At 35.2% G+C, this 22,147-nt stretch overlaps 1 protein-coding gene across 1 annotated transcript in view; it reads right to left on the bottom strand.

The window, feature by feature from the left end:
• The window catches only part of LOC112046569 (zinc finger homeobox protein 4), a 188,038-nt gene that overhangs the window by 40,954 nt on the left and 124,937 nt on the right, over positions 1 to 22,147 (bottom strand). The window lies entirely within an intron of this gene.

Genomic DNA, 22,147 nt, shown 5'->3' with positions numbered 1-22,147 from the left:
GCTAAGAACTGATTGTAAATTTAAGTTGGCAATGCAACATTACGATATGGAATTGATCTAAAATTCGAAAGTTCTTCAGAATATAATAAGAAGAAAAACTGAAAGAGAATCTTTTCATGGCTTGTAAGCACGTTAATTTTACAAAAGAGTTTAGTATTTCAATGGGAATTCTAGATTTGAATTTTCTGGCTCGTACAATGGGATAGGGTATAGATTTGACTAGAAAATATTTACCGAATTCTAATAAGAATATTTAAGTTGTAACTTCATAACATGAAATAGGCGTCTAACTAAATATTTTACCTTAAACAAATTAAATAGAAAGTGAAGTAAAGTTTGAAAACTACGAACGGTGGTGGGTCAAAGTGCCTGTGACTATAATTTATCATTATGAGGATTGACTTTGACTTTTACATATAAATGTAGAAGTTATTTGGGCAAATCTCCAGGAATAAGAGTTCGATTGAGCATTTGATGGTTCTGTGTTAGGAGGAAAAGAAAAAGTCTAGAGGATTAGGTGGTAAAGAATAGGTCTGAAGAATAGGAAAACAAAAAAGTCTAAATTTCTTATTTGATGAAAAAGTGGTGAAAAAGACACGGCTGGGGTGTTATAACAACAACTAACTCTTCAAATGAAAAGGCATTAATAGTAAAACATTCTTACCTAATAAATAAGAACATCTTTGTATAACTAAATTTAATTTCTTGCAAATAAACGATTCTGATTTTGATTCTTATTCTATACTCGAATAAGCACACAAATTCTGTCAAGAGTGCACGATTAGCAAGAAGATAAAGAGTGAATCTAAGACTTTGATTTGAATCTAACCACTGAAGTATTAAGCTAGAAATAAACAAGACATAGTTAAACAAATTACCAACACGTGCACTACCACCATACCCGTTTATGTCATGCCATTTTATATCAATTCAATGCATTCAATTTAAATATAATAAGAATGCCATATTGAAAAAATTATACCTACATAATCTACATTATGAATATTCATATAAATCAACATTACCCACTGTTAACAATGGAACATTTATCGAAACGCAATTTATTTGCTTGCTTATAGAAATTTGTAACGCATGTTAATATTTTTTTATCACTTTTTTTTTACTGATAGAAATCTAACTCTATTTGTTGTTTTTTTTCTAAAACTGTACGAGTTAGAAAGGGATAGCCAAACATTTGATGGTGCCTTTAAAATGTAATCGATAGATTTTGTCGACGCAATGAAAGTCATTGATAGGTTTTTTAATGGTTTGAAAAAAATAGCGACAATGGCGTGCAGTAGATTCGGAGCTTATTATTTATTGCCGGTCGTAAATTTTCAAAATTAAATCGCCTACAAATCCCGATTTCCTCTTCCCTCTATAATGACTTGTGTGTTATATTATTTTCAATAATTGCTATAAATCAATTTGTAACTCTTTGATAGGAGAAAAAAATTGCCCGTTTGAAATTATAACAATAATTATATGGAACGCTTAACGGATATGTATTATACCTACATCTGTTAAAGTAAAATTACAACATCTTAATATATAAATGCGAAAGGTTGACGTACAAAGATTGAAATAGGCAGGGAGGTAGTTTACAGTTAATAGACACTCGTTAAGAAGGTGTAATGCAAGAGTGCCGGATTAAGGAGGTCTAAGAGCGGACGAAGTCGCGGGGGTCCACTAGTATATAGGAATAGAGTACTTATATATAATATTATTTTTTATCTAACTGAAAAAATCGTATACTAAATTACCACTTTTAACTTTAGCTGAAATTCATTCGTTCCCGGATATTTATCACTCAAAGTATTTCAAAGCAGTTTATAATATTTTATGTTGATATTTACCAATTAGTTATTTAGGAAATGTATCGACCTCTGTGACTCAGTAAACGGGAAACCAATGGGTTCCTAGTTGGTAAATTTAGGAATTCATAATTTTCTTGACTGCTTCAGCCCTCAACCCTGAGGCTTTGAGGCCTATAGCTTGGCAAATTCGTTCATAACACTGCCGATGGTCCGCGCGTGTAGCGATGAATGAAAAACCCACGACTGATGCGCCTCACTTCCCCGCCCACGATTTCACACCCGCGCAGTCTTTCCCCCCGTCGCCCGCATACCATGGGAGTGTCATCAACGAACTTCCCAAGCTATAATGTCTTACTTGAAGATTCAGCATTTATTGTTTTTAAATTAAATGTAGTATCGACGCAATTCTGTCCATTAAATAGTAGCTAATAATATACGAACAGGTATTTGATAAAACGCTACTAAAATAAAAAATAAATCACATTAATTTGTGCAATTTCCTTTATCGCGAACATTATCGCGTACCGTGTATCGGGGACGTTTTGTCATCGGTGTCGATTTTACACTGCGATGGGCAAAGGCAGCTGGATATGGTAACAAATGGCTTCCCGTTTAATCCCCTATTCAGAGATTTTATTGTTTTTTTTTTAATAGAAATAAATTAATTAGGGTGCATTAGACTAGGTTCATCTTCTACAGAATTTGAGCCTAAAGACTGAAATAATAGTTAAAATAGGTACTCAAAATTTTAATTTCTTCTCTCTTTAAGTCTCTCTCTGAGATTTTCAAAATTTTCCAGTTTTTTCACCCGCGTAATTTCCGTTCCCGTAAGGAATACGTGAATAAAGTATACCCTATGTTTATCAGGGATAAGGTATTGATTTTTCAAACCGGTTTAGTAGTTTCAAACAAACAAACGAACAATCAAATCATTCCTCTTTAAATTATAATTATACTTTATTAACCGACTTCAAAAAAGGAGGAGGTTCTCAATTTGGTGCCAACACAGTGATGCACTGAAGTCGATTAAATCATAATGTTTTAGGACAGTTTTTCTCGTGGTTTTTTCAAAAACGGCTTTAATTAATACGTCACTGGCTCGGCACCGCCTTCCAAGTCATTAGAAGGTAGGAAGGTAGGACACAAGATGTATTGTACGCTTTTTAGTTTACTTTTGTTATTTTTGAAGTCGGTTATTTTTTTGTTAAAAAGATTTAATAATATATGTACCTTAATTTTAGGTGTGTCAATTATACACAGTAACATCAAAATATAAACAAATACCTAATATCAAACATTTTTCATTTGCAAGAAATAAAAATACTTTAACAAAACTACATTATACTCAAGTCATGCATATGACCATCACTCCTCGTAATTAATGGACTGCTTTCCTATGCCTAATATTTTTTACATTAAAAAAAAAATACATATTCGTATCGTCCATTGATACAATCCATTGTCCGCGCCCACCCTACGGACCCACCTGTAGTGAATGAGCCGATGCTTACAAAGAAAAATGTAATTTTTTTCTCTATGCTCCTTTTGTCGGTGGCAACACTATATTTCACGAGGAACAATTATCTTTGTCTTTGGCACCTCGGAGCACTGCGGTTACGTTTCTCTAAGGAGTCTTTTGTGTTCCTCGAGATTTTTATAGCCGGCCATTGTTTTTCTTTGTACTGGATAAAGGAAATTGCACAAATTAATGTGATTTATTTTTTATTTTAGTAGCGTTTTATCAAATACCTGTTCGTATATTATTAGCTACTATTTAATGGACAGAATTGCGTCGATACTACATTTAATTTAAAAACAATAAATGCTGAATCTTCAAGTAAGACATTATAGCTTGGGAAGTTCGTTGATGACACTCCCATGGTATGCGGGCGACGGGGGGAAAGACTGCGCGGGTGTGAACCACTAGAGAGCAATGGTGTGCACAAGGTTACAACTACGGTAAGCACTATACTCGTACTTTAACTAAATGAAAAATGTTTTGTCCAATACAGGTTCAACAGAACCCTCAAGGTAGACAGTGTGTTTTTGAATCTATGATGTGCACGCTAGGAGAGCTATAACTTGGCAACTTCGTTCGTAACACTCCCGATGATGCGCGCGGGCCGGGATGAATGAAAATCCCACGACTGATGCTCGTCACTTTTTTTCACACCCGCGCAGTCTTTCCCCCTGTCTCCCGCATATCAAGGGAGTGTTAGTGGGAGTGAACTTGCCAGACTATAGTTTTGGTATTTATGTTATACTATTGAAAGCAATAGATACCTATAGGCACAGGTCTCTCAAGAAGTTTTAATTTCCTTTTCAAAATTTCTGGTTTAACCTCTTTCCATAATATGAAAATGCTGCAAATGAAAATTTCTTAAAAGAAATCATTTCAGCATGGCTAGTGCCTCAATTGGTGACAGAAGGGCTGGCTCATTTTTTGCGTAAAGGATCACCCTGGCTGTCCAGCGCGGAAATGCAGCCTTACCACTATTTCACGTGGGCATGATTTGTATTGTTATTGGGATAAGTTACCTTAAGTTCCTTATTGTATTTTTTCTCAATAAAAAAAAGACGACATCACCACCCGAATTGAACCAATGACCTCGTCATCCCAAGCCAGATACATTTACAATTGGACCATAGAGTTTAGAAAAAAATAAATATAGACACATAATGTCTTATCTTTTTTAGAATTCACCCATACACGTGCCTAGACGTTTGAGCAAACTTTACAAAATTTATTACCACTCGAAATTCTAAAGCTATGCGCCCAGGTAGTTTAGAGAGCTCCGCGAAACAACAAAGGATCTGTTATTGTTCTATCACAAACAAAAAACACTGAAGCCTAATCCAAAAACAAAAGTCGGTTTACGTCACGGCTTTAAAATAAAAGGTGCCGTTCGTCAAGGGATTACGTCCCTTGTGACTAAACCACAATATTGAGCTAGACAAAGCATTCAGGTAGCAATTTCTGTTCAAGAAAATTACCAATTCATCGCTGCTCCTCTAATTGATATCCTCATTTGAATTTAAACCTTAAGCACTTAACATAAAGTCGTCGTTAATAAATTGAAACGGAATTGCGTGTTGGTTAATTTGCACATAGTTGGCAATTTCTTAGAAAAAGCTGCATATGAAATAAGCTCGTATAGCACGATAACTTTGTACAGCCACATTATTACAATGTTAAATGAAAGGTGTTAATCGCCTTTTGTTTTCTATAATCTAAGGCTTCCGATGATAAAAGTCACAGCATACGGAACGGGTTTAGGACTTGGACGGAGCGACGACTGGACGTTATACTCGTATTATGTTAATATCGCAACAGTATAAATTAACTCATTTGACTTGTATTGGCCGTTCACTAAAAAGCCGGCATTGAATGAATTCGTTAAAAAAGAGTTTCTTTGTTTTATAAAAGAACAAAATATTGACCATAACGTTGAACTAGATGACTTAACGTAGCTGGATTGATGATTTTTTGACATTTAGTTATTAGGGTGACCATGCGTTCAAAAAATACACACCTGAAAATAGGATTATTTTTTAACATTTTATATAACATTTAAATCGAAAATTCATCACCAGATCTCAAAAACCGCTAGACGTACAAAGATGAAATTTGGCAGGGATGTAGTTAATAGTCAGTCAGTGGCGTGCACAAGATTTTTAACTAGGGTATGCACTATATGTAAAAATTGGAAAATTTCTTGTCCAACTATGTATTCCGTGGTTTTAGGGTAGGCAGTGCATTTTTGCATCTATGAAGTGCACGCCATTGTTGTTAGTAGACTTCCGCTAAGAACCGAGTTTGATATAGTGCTGGGCTAAGGAACTCTAAGCGCGGATGAAGTCGCGGACATCTGCTAATTTTGTATACAATGGCATTTCTTATCAACTCGTTCCGTCCGACATAAAACATGTTACATATGCAGCGACCTTAAGGAATACTGTACCAGAGAGTTCTCCAAATATTTTATTACTCGTTCGATATCGAAAACGTTTCAAAGCAAACAGATAACTGACCCTTGTCTTTACACCAAATAACCGGATATTGTGAGGCATCGTGAAGGTTCGAAAATAAATAATTACCGTGAGGTTAGATTCCGCGAAGCTATTTGGTTTAGATAAACCGGTGATGTTGGTTCTACATATCGGCGGACAAACTTGGCGACCAATGGCCATAAATAGGAGACTAATGGAAGAATGTGACTTTGTCTATGAAATAGGCTGACAATGATTGTATACTCCGCGCTACGGAATAAGTCCCGTAGACATGGCGCTAATGCCGCTCATTGTCATTATTGTCATTTGTGTAAGGCGCTGTCAATTTTAGTTCAGGTTTTAGCCGCGGGACTTCTTTCGCGGTGCGAAGTTTAGTTGTAATACAATCATCGGTAAAGAATCAAAGAGTCTATGCGATAACTTTTTTCTGATCGAGAATTGCTATAGGTTCCTTAGCGAAACAGAAACGCAATGAGTTAAGATGAGGAGGGTTGAATACAGAAACTGCCTGAGTTGAGCCTAAACAACGTTGATGAACGAATCGTCTTTCTAAAGGTGTGAGACTCGTACCTCAGCTGAAAGACGTTAGAATTGATGGAATTTGAAAGTTGAGTAGTTGAATCCTGAATTTGTGGAGCTAGTTTTAGATAATCTAATAAAAACAACAGGTAAACTATTCAGTTTAGTTGTCAAACAATTTACACTAAACATAACGAATTACTTTGTACAAGTTTTTGAAATATCTATCATCCGAAACGAAACTTTCATCTAGATCTGTTTAGGCAAGATCTATCGTGATAGACTAACAAACATCTGTCCATCCAAAAGTTATATTATAAGGACAGACATGTTTTACATATTTATAATACACAAAGCGTGTATAAAAATTACATTTTTATCTTTGACACGGCGTAAAAATGGTAAGAAACTATTGACGCTCCGGCAAACCGAGATAAAATAAATATTTTTAGGGTGCGCGCGCCCTAAACAAACATATCCGAGATTTGCTGACCGCCGATATACTTTCAATTTATTACCAAATTTCATCACTTATAATACGCCCAGTCAGACCTCGTTCCGTCTTATGTAAAGGGGAAAAGTGTATGTAAATTGGAATTTATATTATGACAGTACCTTCGTTGTTTATGTTTATACATTGGATTTTTTTTTCAAGGAAACATTGTTTGTATCTCAGAATTATCAAATAATGTACAAATTCATATAATACCTACATTCATGAAGCAATTCTTTGTTACATGTACTGATTTATATTTCATTATCTCAAGGTTATGATTTTATTTTTAATTTAAATACTTATTATTTCATGCGTTATATCATAGATAATTGACTATATCTTAGAAATCTTTATCCACATAAAGATAAGTGATTTTCTTTTTAAACCTTCAACTTCATGAACATGAGAAACCTCTCGAGTGTAGGCAAAACAGACCAGTCACTTATTTTTCGCCAACACTCTCCAGTCTCTATCAGTCATCAAAACATCTATTGAATCAATGGTAAGTGATAATTTATATTAATGGACTATCATTTTAATTATCATTTATTGGTCTAATACTTGGAAAAGGTTGACCAAATCCTTTTATAAAAGTTGCAACTATCAGATCAAAACATACCATGGAAAAGTATGAAGCAACTTTACATGTAATTAATATTGGTAAGCGAGGCGCGAGCACGGGCGTTATCTCGAGAATTATCAAAGCCGGCAATATTTCTTCATTAACGACGTGAGCCAGCTCGTCATACTGCAGGACTGTCCGCTGTAAGTACGTGAATTATGGTCGTCTTATTGTATTCACACGTGTGGATTAAATACAAGTAATATAATGTTTTTGAGAACAGTAGGGCATGCCACGTATAAATTTTATGTTTTATATTTAGATTCTGATAATGTATAAAATCATGTTTAATGTCATGTTTTTAAAAATAGTTGTCTGCATTAAAGGTTTCTCAATTAAGCCTATTTTGTAGGTATATTCGATTAGCTAAATCATTTTTAAAATTAGTTTCATAGTTTTCTGGCTTTATTATTGTTTTAAAGCCTTCTACCATGTTTTGCTAGTGTCGATGTACAGACACTTGATTATCATTATTCTGTACCTATAGAGCTTACTTAAAATTTTGGGTTTAAATTGTTGCAAGGTCTTGATTTATTTATATGATTTAATATTTCATTACTCCTCTGTTTGTCACAACAATAAGTATGATAACTGTAATTAACTATTGCCTTTTAATCGAAAACAAAAAATAAAATAATAGAGAGACAATTTATTTTCATCTTTAGTACCTAAATGGCTATTAAATAAATAACTCTTTAAAAGTATTTACGTTAGATGGTTATTCGATGTATTTGGTTTGTTAAACAGTAAATGTTTAGATATTCACTCTTCAATACCTTTGATCCAGGATTTAAGATCCGAGAAGACATAATTTCACACCGGGCACGTATATCGAGATCCGTGAGACTTAACTTTCAATAAGAACTTCCAAGAAACAGAAAACGGTAGCTAACTCATAAACACGGAAAGCGAAACAAATGTACGGTCAAAAGTTGTTTTTTACCAAACAGTAGTCCCAACAGAAACCGTTGGCGATTTATCAAATAATATGACAGCATTCAAAGAACATAATTTTACAGAAATTGAAAAGAGTATTGTGTTTCATAATTAATGAAGCAAAAGGCTTTCTCGGTAACGAAATATCACCGATCTTAGATTCGGATCGTCATTACTTGTCTCTTTGTGCGACATTCTTTGCGCCCAGGTGTTCCAATAATTATACTGCACGGTGCTGGAAGAGGACAAATAGATACAGAATTATACGGTGCAGAAAGAGAGGATACGGCGGCCCTTACGTTGATTGATAACTGTGACAAAAATGCAGCGGATGAAAAATAATAATTATGAAATCTTTTGTTACAACCATATGAGCTTAAACAGGGGTGCGTGTTGGGTTTATTTTTAATTACAGCTTTCATACACCATACCGGATACACTAAATATTATATTTGATTAATAAGTATTACATTTGATTTTTTATAATTACCTACTCTAGTAATTTTATTTTGCGCTTTCGTGCTCAAACCTGCATGAAATTAAATTATAGAAGTATCAAATATATACGTAGGTACTCGTAGGTAAGTTATTTGTTTCTTTTTAATTTTGTTTAAAACAAAACGTTGCGATATACTTTCCTTTACAATAAGTATTCTTACTCAAAATTAACTTAGTGTTAATCAATTAGATTGTTGTATATACACTTACGAAGCGGAGTGTAAGTTTAATTTAAATTAATTATTCGATTAATTTTAATAAAATTTGAAATCGATAGGCAACCCTAATAAGACGCATCGCCGGCTGTGCAGTTTGCATTCAGCGAAGCTGGGTAGACAATGAGCTTCACAGCAAACGCAGGTAGATGCATCGGACCACTTTATATTTATCACTCCACGAAATCTCGTCAACAGCAAACTAGTAACTATATCCATATGTATTAGATGCATAATTTAAAAAATCGATGTTGTCTAATGGAATACAAACATTTGTTGAGGTGTACTTGTATTTTTTCGGTTTTCATTAGCTAAGTTCGCGCTTTACGGATCACGATCGAGGGTTGAGACGTGTCTTATTGTTTCGTCAAATACATGAGAAACTTTGTCAATAAAACTGGGTGGTATTGTTTTTTTTTTTGCGGGTTTATATATCCTTAGATAAATTTTTGCTTAAGTTTACTTTTGCGTTTCGGATATCACATGGACATTTAAAGATGGCTGAATAAGAAGATATTTGGTTCTTCTATGTAATATATTTTTGTTATCCAAAATCTACTATTTTTGAATCGTGTTCATCCTTAGATACATTGTCGGCGAGTACAAAGTCTAACCGGTGGTTATGGTTTGTTTAACAAATGAATGTTAATTATTCCTTTCGCATTGCAGATTTCAAATTACGTCTAACAAAAAAGAAAAGGGCAAGGAAGATTTGCGTTTACCTGAATAATGAAAGTCAATAACCATGTAAGTATTAAGTTCCTTTGAGACGAAAATCCAATTCTAAGATGTTGAATATAATGAGGACTGTAAATGGCTCAAATTCCAAATTAGTATTGAAAGATAACTTCAGTTATCCACGCGTAACCTTGGAGTTGTTTATCTACACGTGGCGAAGGCCTACCAACTAAATTAATTCCACTTGTTTTTCTGAGTAAGGATTGCGCCTTGGATGAGAATTTACACATAACAGACGTACTGCTTTTACATACTAGATTAAGTTCGCATTTTACTGCTATCAATTACGTAGGTATTGATTCATATCATATATTGCTATAATTTTAACAAATGAATGGTTTCAATTGAAGCAAGCAACAAATTCGTAAATATGTTGTATAATCCATGGAGCCTTGAAGAAATGAAGTACCTATTTGGAGTTTATTATGACATGTAGGGCTTAAATGGTTTTTTTAAACAATATTTGCCACATCCTTTAAATATGACCAATTCCTCTAACTAGTCGGAAAAGACTGTGTTAGGAGTGGGCACGATCCCACAAGGATCCCACAACATAAATGTTTTTAAGTTGAAAATACCTACGTTTTAGTTGGGTGGAAAAACGAGTGAAGCTGAAAGAGCATTTAAATTTCCAGATGTTTTTTTTATACCTTAACAAGTTAGTCGTTGACGGCGATTACTTAAGCAGGCTTAAGTATAGTAATAGGACGTTGCATCAACACGTGCTTTTTGAAATCTAATCATCTTTCTACCAAAATAATAAAAATAATGCTTACGGCTTTAAGATTCTCATTATTATCTAAAGTATTTTATTTCAACAATGGCCTATCAAATGTTCGTTACGGTCATTATTTGCAGACATTAATTACATCGCCAGTAGGGTTACCAAGTGTATAAGTTAAATTGGAAAGTCTCGATTTCCTGTTTGCGTGTACTACTGTCACGGAAAGGTTGACAGCGAGATGTTATTTGACTAGACGTTTAAAAGTATTGTGCGGCCTTTAAAATAATGCTTCACGAACGCGAATATATTATTTTTTCGTTTAGTTGCAGTTGTTTTGTATATTTTATCATGAATTTGATATACCATTTATATTTTAGCATGCTAAATTTTCAATTTCGTCGGTCTACATTCATTTTTAGGGAAGGGCAACAAAGAATAACGTTTTTTGTTTTTTATTTTCAAGAAATTGACAGTCGTATATGAGCTGTAAAGACGTCGTTTCTGAACCTTTTTGATTGCGTCAATCTACTTGTACGAGTAAATCGGCGAGTAGAAGAATAGCGAGTGCACAAGTGAGTATCTAAACTAATATTATAAAGCTGAAGAGTTTGTTTGGTTGAACGCGCTAATCTCGAGATCTACTGGTCCGATTTGAAAAATTCTTTTAGTGTTAGATAGCCTATTTATCGAAAAAGGTTATAGGTTACATATTATCCCCGTATTACTACGTGAACGGGACCCACGCGGGTGAAACCGCGCGGCGTTAGCTAGTGTGTTAGTATATTCAAATTCAAATTAATTGTATGATGTATAATTTGTATGTCAGATTGTGGTAAAGTAACCCTTGGTTTTATTTCAAATTCCATAAGAATTATTTTTGTACAGTCCTAAAAAAATTTTGAAAGTTGGAAAACCTACTCACAACCGTTGTTATCTCAACATTCGATCGGTATAGTATAAATCAATTTAATCTAATTAAAAGCATTACATGTTTTTTGTTGCGGCGAAACAAGATGAGGTATTAGGAGATGAATCGTGGAGATTAGGAGGTGAGGCCGAGCCGGGTCACCGATCATATCTCTCTACGTCAAGCCGTCCATCCACTGTCGAGCTGTACTAACTATTGTATTTATACTACGTGGCGGTAATAGAAGAGGCGGGTCCACTGTCTATGTTGATTGGAAATTTTGAACAATGTTACGTGCTTGGGGTTCGAGGATTTGGAATAAGACCCGTGAGACTAATCCGCCGTGATAGCCCAGTGGATATGACCTCTGATTCCGGAGGATGTGGATTCGAATCCGGTCCGGTACATGCATCTCCAACTTTTCACTTGTGTGCATTTTAAGAAATTAAATATCACGTGTCTCAAACGGTGAAAGAAAAACATCGTCGCCTAACCCCTCTCATTCTGAGAGGAGACTCGCGTTTAACAGTGAGCCAATATGGGTTGATATAGAAAAGACCAATCCACTCCTTTGCACGAGTTCAAAATTTACACTTCCCATTCGTAGGTAATCGTAATCCGAAATGGTATACCCATTAGCTGACCCGAACGACCCGACGTCTGGTGGTAAGCACCAAACATCTGGCGAAGACCTACTGCCAAGGGATTTACGAGTAACGTTAAATTAAATACATATTTCTATATATTCGCAAAAAGGGTTCAATTATTAAACAAAAAAAAAAAAATTTATAATCTTATTATAGATGTACGAGTAGATACGTAGCTTTTAAAAGTACACAACCCTCAAAACAAAGCTGAAGGCATCAGAGAGCACCTAATTAAATTAAAGACCCCCTGACCTTCCAAATTGCACTTGGCTCTGGAAAAAACCTCTCGAACCGTTCCACGTGACTCATGCAACATTCATGCCTCTTATTGTATTACGCCAGGGAGCGTATTATGCGATACAAGATGCGATGCCGACGATTCTAGTCGATTTCAGTATTACAAATGAACGTCGTCTAGAAACGAATTGCTAACTAAATCTAGGCGGTTCCGAAATGAATTAATGATTGCTTGGTGCGATGTTGTATGCTGCGCTTCGGGACTAACTTGTTATATTGTATGCGTTTGATTAGTTTACATCTTGCACTATATTCGAACTATCAGATATTATGAGATATTTGAATAATTTTATTGGGTACTGAACAGTGGCGTGCATAATGTTGTTAACTAGGGTAAGCACCGTTTGTAAAAAATGTACAAAATGGAAACTTCCTGCTCCAATACAGGTGTGTTTTGGGTCCTCGGGGTAGGCAGTGCATTTTTGCATCTATGAAGTTTAGCACCTTAAGACGCATTATGCAGCAATTTTTTTTTTAATGAATCAACCACATGTCCCCCATATTACGACAATCAATGGGTACTTTCGGAGTCATGGTAGGCAAACTTTGGAAACTTTTTGACATTTCAACAAAAATCTAGTTTATAGAAAAATTAGAAAACGAAAATTCTAATAGTACCTACCTAGTACCTACTTTAGATAAGTGTGAAATTATAGGTATAAATATACCATTACGTCTAACATCCAGACTATTTACATTTAAACTGGACAGTGAATTATAAAATTAATTTTCCATTTATTCACTAACTAGCTGACGCCGGTCGGATTTACCCGCGTGGTTCCCGTTCCCTTAGGAGTTCGGGGATAATATATATCCTTTAGCCTTCCTCGATAAATGGGCTATCTAACACTGAAAGCATTTTTCAAATCGGACCAGTAGATCCTGAGATTAGCGCGTTCAAACAAACTCTTTAGCTTTATAATATTAGGTATAGATATTAGAAAGTTTTACAAATGCTTTCATATTGTTATCTCTTTCAATCTTTAATAGGTGTTTATGGTTAAAAATATCACATGGTCTTAGTATTTTCATATAGTGCCATTTACCATTTGCTCAAATAATTTGCTGTCGACAAGAACATCGCGTCATAAGCACAACGGTCGACACACACTTGGTTAGCAACACAGCACAGTTAGGGTGGCCGTTCACTGACAATTTTTAGTTGTCCGACTTTTTAATTGTACGTGATTTAATTGGACAGATGTGCAGGCTGTCATCACTATACCTGTTCTATAATCGGCCGACTAAGTCGGCCAACTAAAAGTTGTAAGTGAGCGAGGGCTCTTACGAGTAGCTCGATGCTATTTACACTGTACGGTCTAAGTCTAAGTATTATTTAGTGGACAGGATGCCGGCCTTGCAGCGCGTCTCGCCACGCAGTCTCGGCCGAGTTTACGATCGACCGCCAGCCACTTTTATTGGCTACCTCACATCGGAGCCTCCGCAGCCTCCCATTCACTCCGAGAGAAATATACTTTTTTATTGCTCTGTCACTCTGGTAATTTATTGACAATGAACACACGTGCATTTCTATTAATATTTTATGTTGGTAGGTTATTTTTTTTTACGCAACGTTAGTCAGGGACTGCTGTTAATCTTGCGTCGTTTGTTTTATGTAAGGGTAGGTAATACTCAATTTGTTCTAACCAAATTAATATCTATTAATTCTAGTGGTCCATAATACAAACTCTTTGAGGTAAGTATGCAGGTTGTATATATGTACACCGTTCAAACGAGTGATATTTAATTTCGTAAAACGCACATTGCTATGATGATCACAGACCTCTCACAGACATCACAGACAGAAAATCGAGGTCTGAATTACATTATCGTTTTAATACTCGTGATATAAGAAGTCAATAGATATTTTTTCTAGGTAGGTATATCCTGTATTAATTAATTTTTTTTGTTGCTATTGTTGGCAGCAAATAAATAAATAAAAAAAATAGGTTAAGTGAAATTTCATTTGTAATGTTGCGTTATATGTAAATAATGAACTTTATAAAAAGACAAAAGTAACCGTGTACAATGTGTTCAAAATGTGTGCGTAAATAGATACACTAGAAGATGTAAAGATAATTACTAATTAGCCCTTTAACATGCCATTTACGGTACCTACCAACTAATCAACTACACGCAAGTGTTCATTGAATAAATAAATACTCATTTAAAGTATAATTTTTCACCGTTAATTACCGTTTTTAATGTAAATGATATGACCTGAGCGACAGGAGGCTCGTAAAGCATGGCCCGTCGCCGTAAAAGTCTTGTGCGGTTTTTTTACCGTCTGACGGTCGCGTTTCGAAATTATATTCCCGAATAACGACAGTTCTTTTGCTCTGCGTGGTTTCCACTGGTCGTAAAAATTGAAATCTGCCAAACGACAACTTAGGGTTCAAAAGCGATTTTACCTGTTAGGTATAACAATCGTTAAAGATATTCTCTTCAAGAAAATGTTGAAAAAAAAGCGTTTCAAGCGTTGAAAAAAAAATCAGGCTGTAAGGCGAAAGGTATTTTATATTTTTAATTTTTGTCAGTCAACAAAAAGAAAACATCTTAAACAAAATCTACACAAATAGAATAATCATGAATATATAAAGACTCGGCATATTACTGTTTTATAAGCCACATATTATTTTCAACTGGAGTTGGAAATTTAATTCGAATTGAAACTTATATTTGTAATCGGTCATTTTACTTGCAGTTTGTATATTAATCGTTTACTACGTTTTCGAGTTTTAGCTAGTGACTAACAACAAAGACTAACTGACACAGAGGTCATCGTAGCACCTAAAATCTATATCTATGTATCATCATATCAGCCGATGGACGTCCACTGCAGGACATAGGCCTTTTGTAGGGACTTCCAAACATCACGATACTGAGCCACCTGCATCCAGCGAGGCCCTGCGACTCGCTCGGTGTTTAAGTTTCGCAAGTCGCTGGGACTTGCGAAACACCGAGCGCATTAAAAGTACGATTGAAAATAATCCAGGCTCAAAAGTTTTCGCAAGAGATCTGTCTATTGGACAAAGGTAGCTGACGCGTTTGAAGACCGAGCAGGATATCTATCTATAGCACAAGAATTTTTTTTATGTAGTTAGTGAAAATTCCAAAGCTTACGCGAATCAAATCACGAACCGCAAAGCTTCAAGTAACGTTCGGCACTCCGGTACAGTGGTCAACCGCGCTCCTCATAAATAATGTGAGACAAAGTACAGGCGGCACCGCAGAACACTGCATAATTAACTTTTATATCACTCATGGGTTGGTAGTATTGATGTATAAGGTTGGTAGCATTGCAAAGTCAAAGTCAAGTTGATTATCTACCTAAGCTCAGCCGCAAACATCCAATAATATCATTTAAAATAGGGTAACGTAACCTAATGTTGATTGTACCATTATCTTGTGATAAAGGGAACACCTCGCGCAGGTCTTGTGACCTCGAGTAGGTTTAAGGTATCAATTTAGAATGCATTAACACTCACACTGCACAAAATCACTAACGCGACTGGCAGCGTGACGGTGTCTACGCTGCCTAACAAACAACTGAGCTCAAGTCATCAAAAACCGTCTTATTTAAACAAACACTGATACATCCCCTCTACAATAACATGAATGTTAATACGACCTGTAATCGTGGAACTTGTAACACTTATGTGGTACCTGCTTGTACGTTATATTGTTGTAAGTTATAAGTTATTTTTTGTAAGTTATATTTTGGCAATGTTACAGTATTATTTCCTTACGGGATATAACTTTAGGCAATTTTATGCGTGTGTGGAGACCTAATGATTTATGTACGTCTATTCATCAATTGTACATATAACTGCATAGGTAGATATTACATATATGTATTACGTATTTATATAAATAACATTATGTATTTACGTATTTATATAAATAAAGAGACTCATCGTATAAAGAGTTGAGGTACCTCAAGAATCTCGTGATTGGCCCAACGAAGCAGTTCAGCGATATTGTAACGTGTGGGAATCGAACCTTAGTCTTCTCAACCATAGAGGTGGTGTTAATATGTAGAGTTTATCATGATAATTTATGGATACAAGATACCAATAATTCAATAAAAACTATTACTTAACGATTTATTTACTTACTAAAGAACCTATGTGTGATGGTTGATGCTTACCTGTAAGAAAAGAAATTTATTAGTAAGTATAAAAAAAAATTGTGATTTAGGTACCTAAGTATCTATATAGATAGTAATATCTTTTTTTGTTCAAGACACATTATTAGTTAAGTACATAATACGTTACATTCTACTATCTACTAGATAAAGTTATTATTTATTTAAATGAACGTCAATTGCGTTGATTACGTCCCTAATTATAAAATAATAATCCATGCCAGACATCCATTCAGTCTTTCTAGCTTAAGTAACAAACATACATCATTCTAAAGTTACGACTTTACAGTAACAGTTAAATTAGATTAGTAGTAGTAGTAGATTTATAGGATATCGCAGTGTAAAAAATGTTAACTGTCTCTTTAACAGGCACAAGTGTGACAGTAACGCCGGCCACAGACGGTCGATTATGTATAGATTTTTTCACTGCTTATATCTCTATGCGCGCTGCAGTCAGCCCTGTATACTTGACCGTCTGTGGCCGGCGTTTATGTTTAATTGCACAAAAAACGTCCCAGACGATCGGCTCCAAGAATACCCCGCTATTAGCCCCGCCACTAACACCGGCAGATTACAGAATGCCTACAATACGTACTGCTAGGAAATCTCTATTAGACACGATTAGTCCGTCGGTATGTGTCTCGAACACGTATACTGCATTCCTCAGCTTTTTCAATACATTCTTGTGTTGAGTAAGAAAAAGAAAGCTCTTTCGATTGTATTTATGTTGCATTATTATTCTGTTTTAATAATTAATATTTAATTTCATTGTTTAAAATTTAATTTTTCAAAAGAGCAACTGTTGGTGGTAGAATCTTTACAAATAGTCAACTGACGTGTCAAAAGTGCTTGTAAACTGAGCCTACTTGAAATAAATGAATTTTGAATTTTTGAATTTTGTTTTTTTTGCACGTTTTTTAAAAGTATTTGTCGAAGTTATTTGTGTATAGTAAGATTCTACAAAGCTCACTAACCTACACTAGTCTACGCTTACCTAGAACGTGCCTAGACACTCTTGACTTGAAAATATCCATGGAGTAACCGTTAGGGAAATAGGAAGCTGAAATAACTGCTGAGCTCGAGTCTCCTCTCAGAATAAGAAATGTTAGGCCAATAGTTGGCCACCACGCTGGCCCAATGCGGATTGGCAGATTTCACACACGCAAAAAATTAAGAAAATTCTCTGGTATGCAGGTTTTCTCACGATGTTTTCCTTCACTGTGATATTTAATTTCTTAAAATGCACACAACTGAAAAGTTGGAGGTGCATGCCCCGGACCGGATTCGGATCCAAACCCTCCGGAATCGGAGGCAGTGGGAGATCATATCCACTGGGCTATCACGGCTCTTGAGGACTATTGTCGTACCTAGTCCTAACACAGTCTTTTCTGACTATTTGGAGGTCATATTTAAAAGACTGTATATTTGATGTATATTGATGTATATGCATATGGTATATATTCTTTAATGAAATTAATTAGGTATTATTTCACTTAAAATATTATATTTAATAAGTAACAACTTATATTTTAATATTAATTTACTAAAGTATCTCCCCGTTGGGCTCGCTGTGTATACTGCGGGCATTAAATCAGGACAATCGGGTAAGCGTGATCAATTAGTATCGTTGCTCGTGGTACAGAGAATTGAAACAATTTATGTTCTCCTGGTAAATTGCTTGATTCATACATCTCTTTGGTGTTTCCAAAGGGCAGCGTCTAAACTTTCGAACCTACTCTCTGAGATAAATAGCAGGTAGATAGACATTTAAGATGGCTCAATGCAATAAATATTAGGATTAAAACCTATATTTTACCTAAATATGTCACTGATTAGCGATATGTTAGTTATCGTTGGTATTTTTAAAGAAAAGGAAATAAAAATGTCGTCATCAAGAATCACTATAATTATATAAAAGCCAGGTCATAATACATCACAAAAACTCGAAAACAGCTTGATGTAGAGATATGACGTGTATATATGGTTGATTTACAACACGGAGGTCCTGGGTTCGATTCCTGGCTGGGTCGATTGAGGTTTTCTTAATTGGTCCAGGTCTGGCTGGTGGGAGGCTTCGGCCGTGGCTAGTTACCACCCTACCGGCAAAAACGTACCGCCAAGCGATTTAGCGTTCCAGTACGATTACGTGTAGAAACCGAAAGGAGTGTGGATTTTCATCCTCTTCCTAACAAGTTAGCCTGCTTCCATCTTAGATCGCATCGTCACTTACCATCTGGTGAGATTGTAGTCAAGGGCTAACTTGTAAAGAATAAAAAAAAATATATGAAATTCGGTAGAGTGGTAGTTTATAGTTAGTAGACGTTTGCGAAGAACGGATTTAGCGGAAAGGCCGGCTTAAGGAGGCCTAAGGGCGGACGAAATCGCGAGCTTTCGCTAGTCCTAGAAATATTATAAACGCGAAAGTTTATATGGTTGTTTGTTACTCTTTAACTCCGCTACTACTAAAGCGATTTGTCTGAAATTTATAATGAAAATAGATTTTACTAGCAATTATAGCAATTAACATTTGAAATAACCATTAAAGAAATCAGCTTCATGGTACAAAAAGCACGAAAGAGAAATTAAATGAAAATTAAGAGGGGTTTTACGATTAGGAATGTGGTGAAACTTTAGTAGAAAATCTCGAGAATTCGTTTGACGTGACAATACGTGTCTATGGATTAGCTCTATGGTAATTATTTATTATCGAACAACATTGAATTAAAATTAAGCGATACCGTCATAATTGTTCTTATTTTAGAGAAAATCACGCTATTCGAAGTTGGTAAAAATAAATATATACAATTATATACACATATAATTAAATTCGTCGGAAGATAAAAAATAAATTTATTATTAATAAATAAGTAATTGAATATTTCAAATTTTTTCAAATTTCCATGTCCACAATATCAAACAAAACAGAGCCAAGTGGCAAGACGATTTTCTTTCTACAAACGCTAACGCTTGAAATTAATAAAATATACGAGAATGACATTCACTATCGACAGGTCACGTGATCAAGTTGTCGACCGGATCAGTCATTCCGATACATTTGGTTAGTTTTAGAAGCGTTAGCGTCTGTAGAAAGAGGAACGACGTGCCACATGGCTGAGGATCCAGCAATGGTAGTAGAAAAATAATGAATGTAAAAAAGGATCTCTAACAAAGTATTACTATTGTCTGTGACGTTTATTACTATTGTCTGATTTTGGCTGGTGGGAGGCTTCGGTCGTGGCTAGTTACCACCCTACCGACAAAGACGTACCGCCAAGCGATATAGCGTACCGGTACGATGTCGTGTAGAAACCGAAAGGAGTGTGGATTTTCATTCTTCTCCTAACAAGTTAGCCCGCTGCCATCGTAGATTGCATCATCACTTACCACCAGGTGAGATTGTAGTCAAGGGCTAACTTGTAAAGAAGAATAAAAAAAAATGTGGTCATTGAGAGAAGTTAAGTAAATAGAACGAAACAACATAAAATAATAAGGGGTGTTAATAACAATGTCGGCTCCTTAATTCCGGGAGTCAGGAGTTATGAGCATGGGAACGGTTTAACAAGGCAAACCGATTGAGAGGCGAAGCGTAGAGAAACATCTCACGACGTTGTCTCATTACAAATTATGGACGCATTCTTGTTTCAGCCATTTTAAGCCTAGTGCAGACTGTGTAAGAAAAGTTACTAAAGAAATCGGATAGCGTAGAGATTCATAATGTGATATAAATATTATAAAGAGGTAAACTTTGTAGTATTGTTGGGGGTAATCTCTTTATCAACTGAACCGATTTTAAAAATTATTTTACTATTAAAAAGCCACGTTCTTTGTAACTGTCATAAGCTATATTTTATCCCCATATTGTCACGGGAACGGGAACTATGAAGGTGAAATCGCGGGGCGTCGGTGATATAATTTAACTCAGAAAAGTTCAACGAGCAAATTCAGAAATAGACGCTGTCATTTGTTTACGAAGAATATTTTTGATACTTAGGGTACGACTACGATGCTAGAAAGGTTAATATGCTATGCTAAATAATACGAATGTAAAATATGTAAAACATATAATTTACATATTTTCACTAATTGTCAAAATGTGTCACGTAAACATCGTTGATGGTCAATTATACACGATATTTGAAATTGAAAATTGTGTAGGTAGGTCTACTAGTAATAGAATTCTAGCAAGTTAAAGGCACGTGAAAATCATAATTTTTACATAACATTCATAATTGTTGACGTTACTTACATTCCATATTCTTTGTACTTTTATTCACAGAGATACCAAACAAAAATCTCTCGTTTCTTTTTGCTGCCAAAATGTTGTTTTGATAATTCAATACTCGCAGCAGTTCTCTCTATTCTTTACATAGTCTGTGCTGGCATTTACCTCACTGAACGCAATTAAAATCAGATAATATAACTTTGCAAAAACTGAAGCGGAATAAATGACAAATTGCATGCAATAAAAACATTAATAAATATTTTATTCTATGCAGATACAGTGAATCATTATGTTGTTCGTTGATTTGAAAAAAAGCTTTATTTTCTTTTGTTATAACGCGAGAGCAAATTGCTTGTGTGCCGATGTAATTATAACATTAATCAATAATTTTAATGATATTTTTAAGTGCGATATAATTTAATGTGTGAAATGTAATATGTATGTAGGTATTAGCGTAGTTGCAAAAGTAATTTTTCTTAAGTTATATTTAATTTTAGAAATACAGGAAGCCTTTATCATAATATTTATAAAAGTTGTTCACTTTTAGTTTTTCTATCTCAAGAATTCTCTTTTGTAGATGTACCTAGTAGTAAGTTTGGTTCACCATCATTCGACTGTCACCATCGTTATGGTTCACCATCTTTCGACTGTTCATAATCTCGCGAGATAGATTATAATCTAACGGTATTTACAATTTTACGGTGACATATAATATAACCGTCAGAACAACAGAAACTCGAAATATTTTGAGTGTTAAAGCAGGAACAGTATACCTACTAACAAACCGTTGCTTGGCAACCACTCACTGATAAATTATATTTTTTTTAAACACGTCTGTGCTTGGCTATCACTCTTTCAGTTACACACTACTGTGCTTGTCATAACTCCTCTAATACAGCCAAAGCCATTTTGTCTCACAAAAATAGAAGGACGTCCACTGCAGGACATAGTCCTTTTGTAAGGACTTCCAAACATCACGATCCAAATTTATTCCCGTATTATCACGGGAACGGGAACAACGCTACTGAAACCGCGAAGCACTAGCTAGGTGAATCCGTGAAGTGTCGGCTAGTTGTAAATAAAAATCGCCGTTACTTTTAGATACAGGTATAAGTATTATAAACATTGTAACTGGACTGGAGGACATAAAAAACGTTTACTACAATTAACTGACTAGAGATCGGCCATCCGTTACTATCCAGTACCTACACTCCGTTGACACGCCGTGGCCTCTCAAAACAACCTTTGTACTCTCGTTACCTCCGGAACGACCACCCGATAAGAATAGAGACAGAAATTCCACGAGCGCGCGCCGATTACATTCGTAGGTGAAAATAAAAGATTGTTTATA

This window comes from Bicyclus anynana, chromosome 15, assembly GCF_947172395.1.
Source record: "Bicyclus anynana chromosome 15, ilBicAnyn1.1, whole genome shotgun sequence".
Lineage (NCBI taxonomy): Eukaryota > Metazoa > Arthropoda > Insecta > Lepidoptera > Nymphalidae > Bicyclus > Bicyclus anynana.
This window is presented reverse-complemented; position numbering and strand designations above follow the sequence as displayed.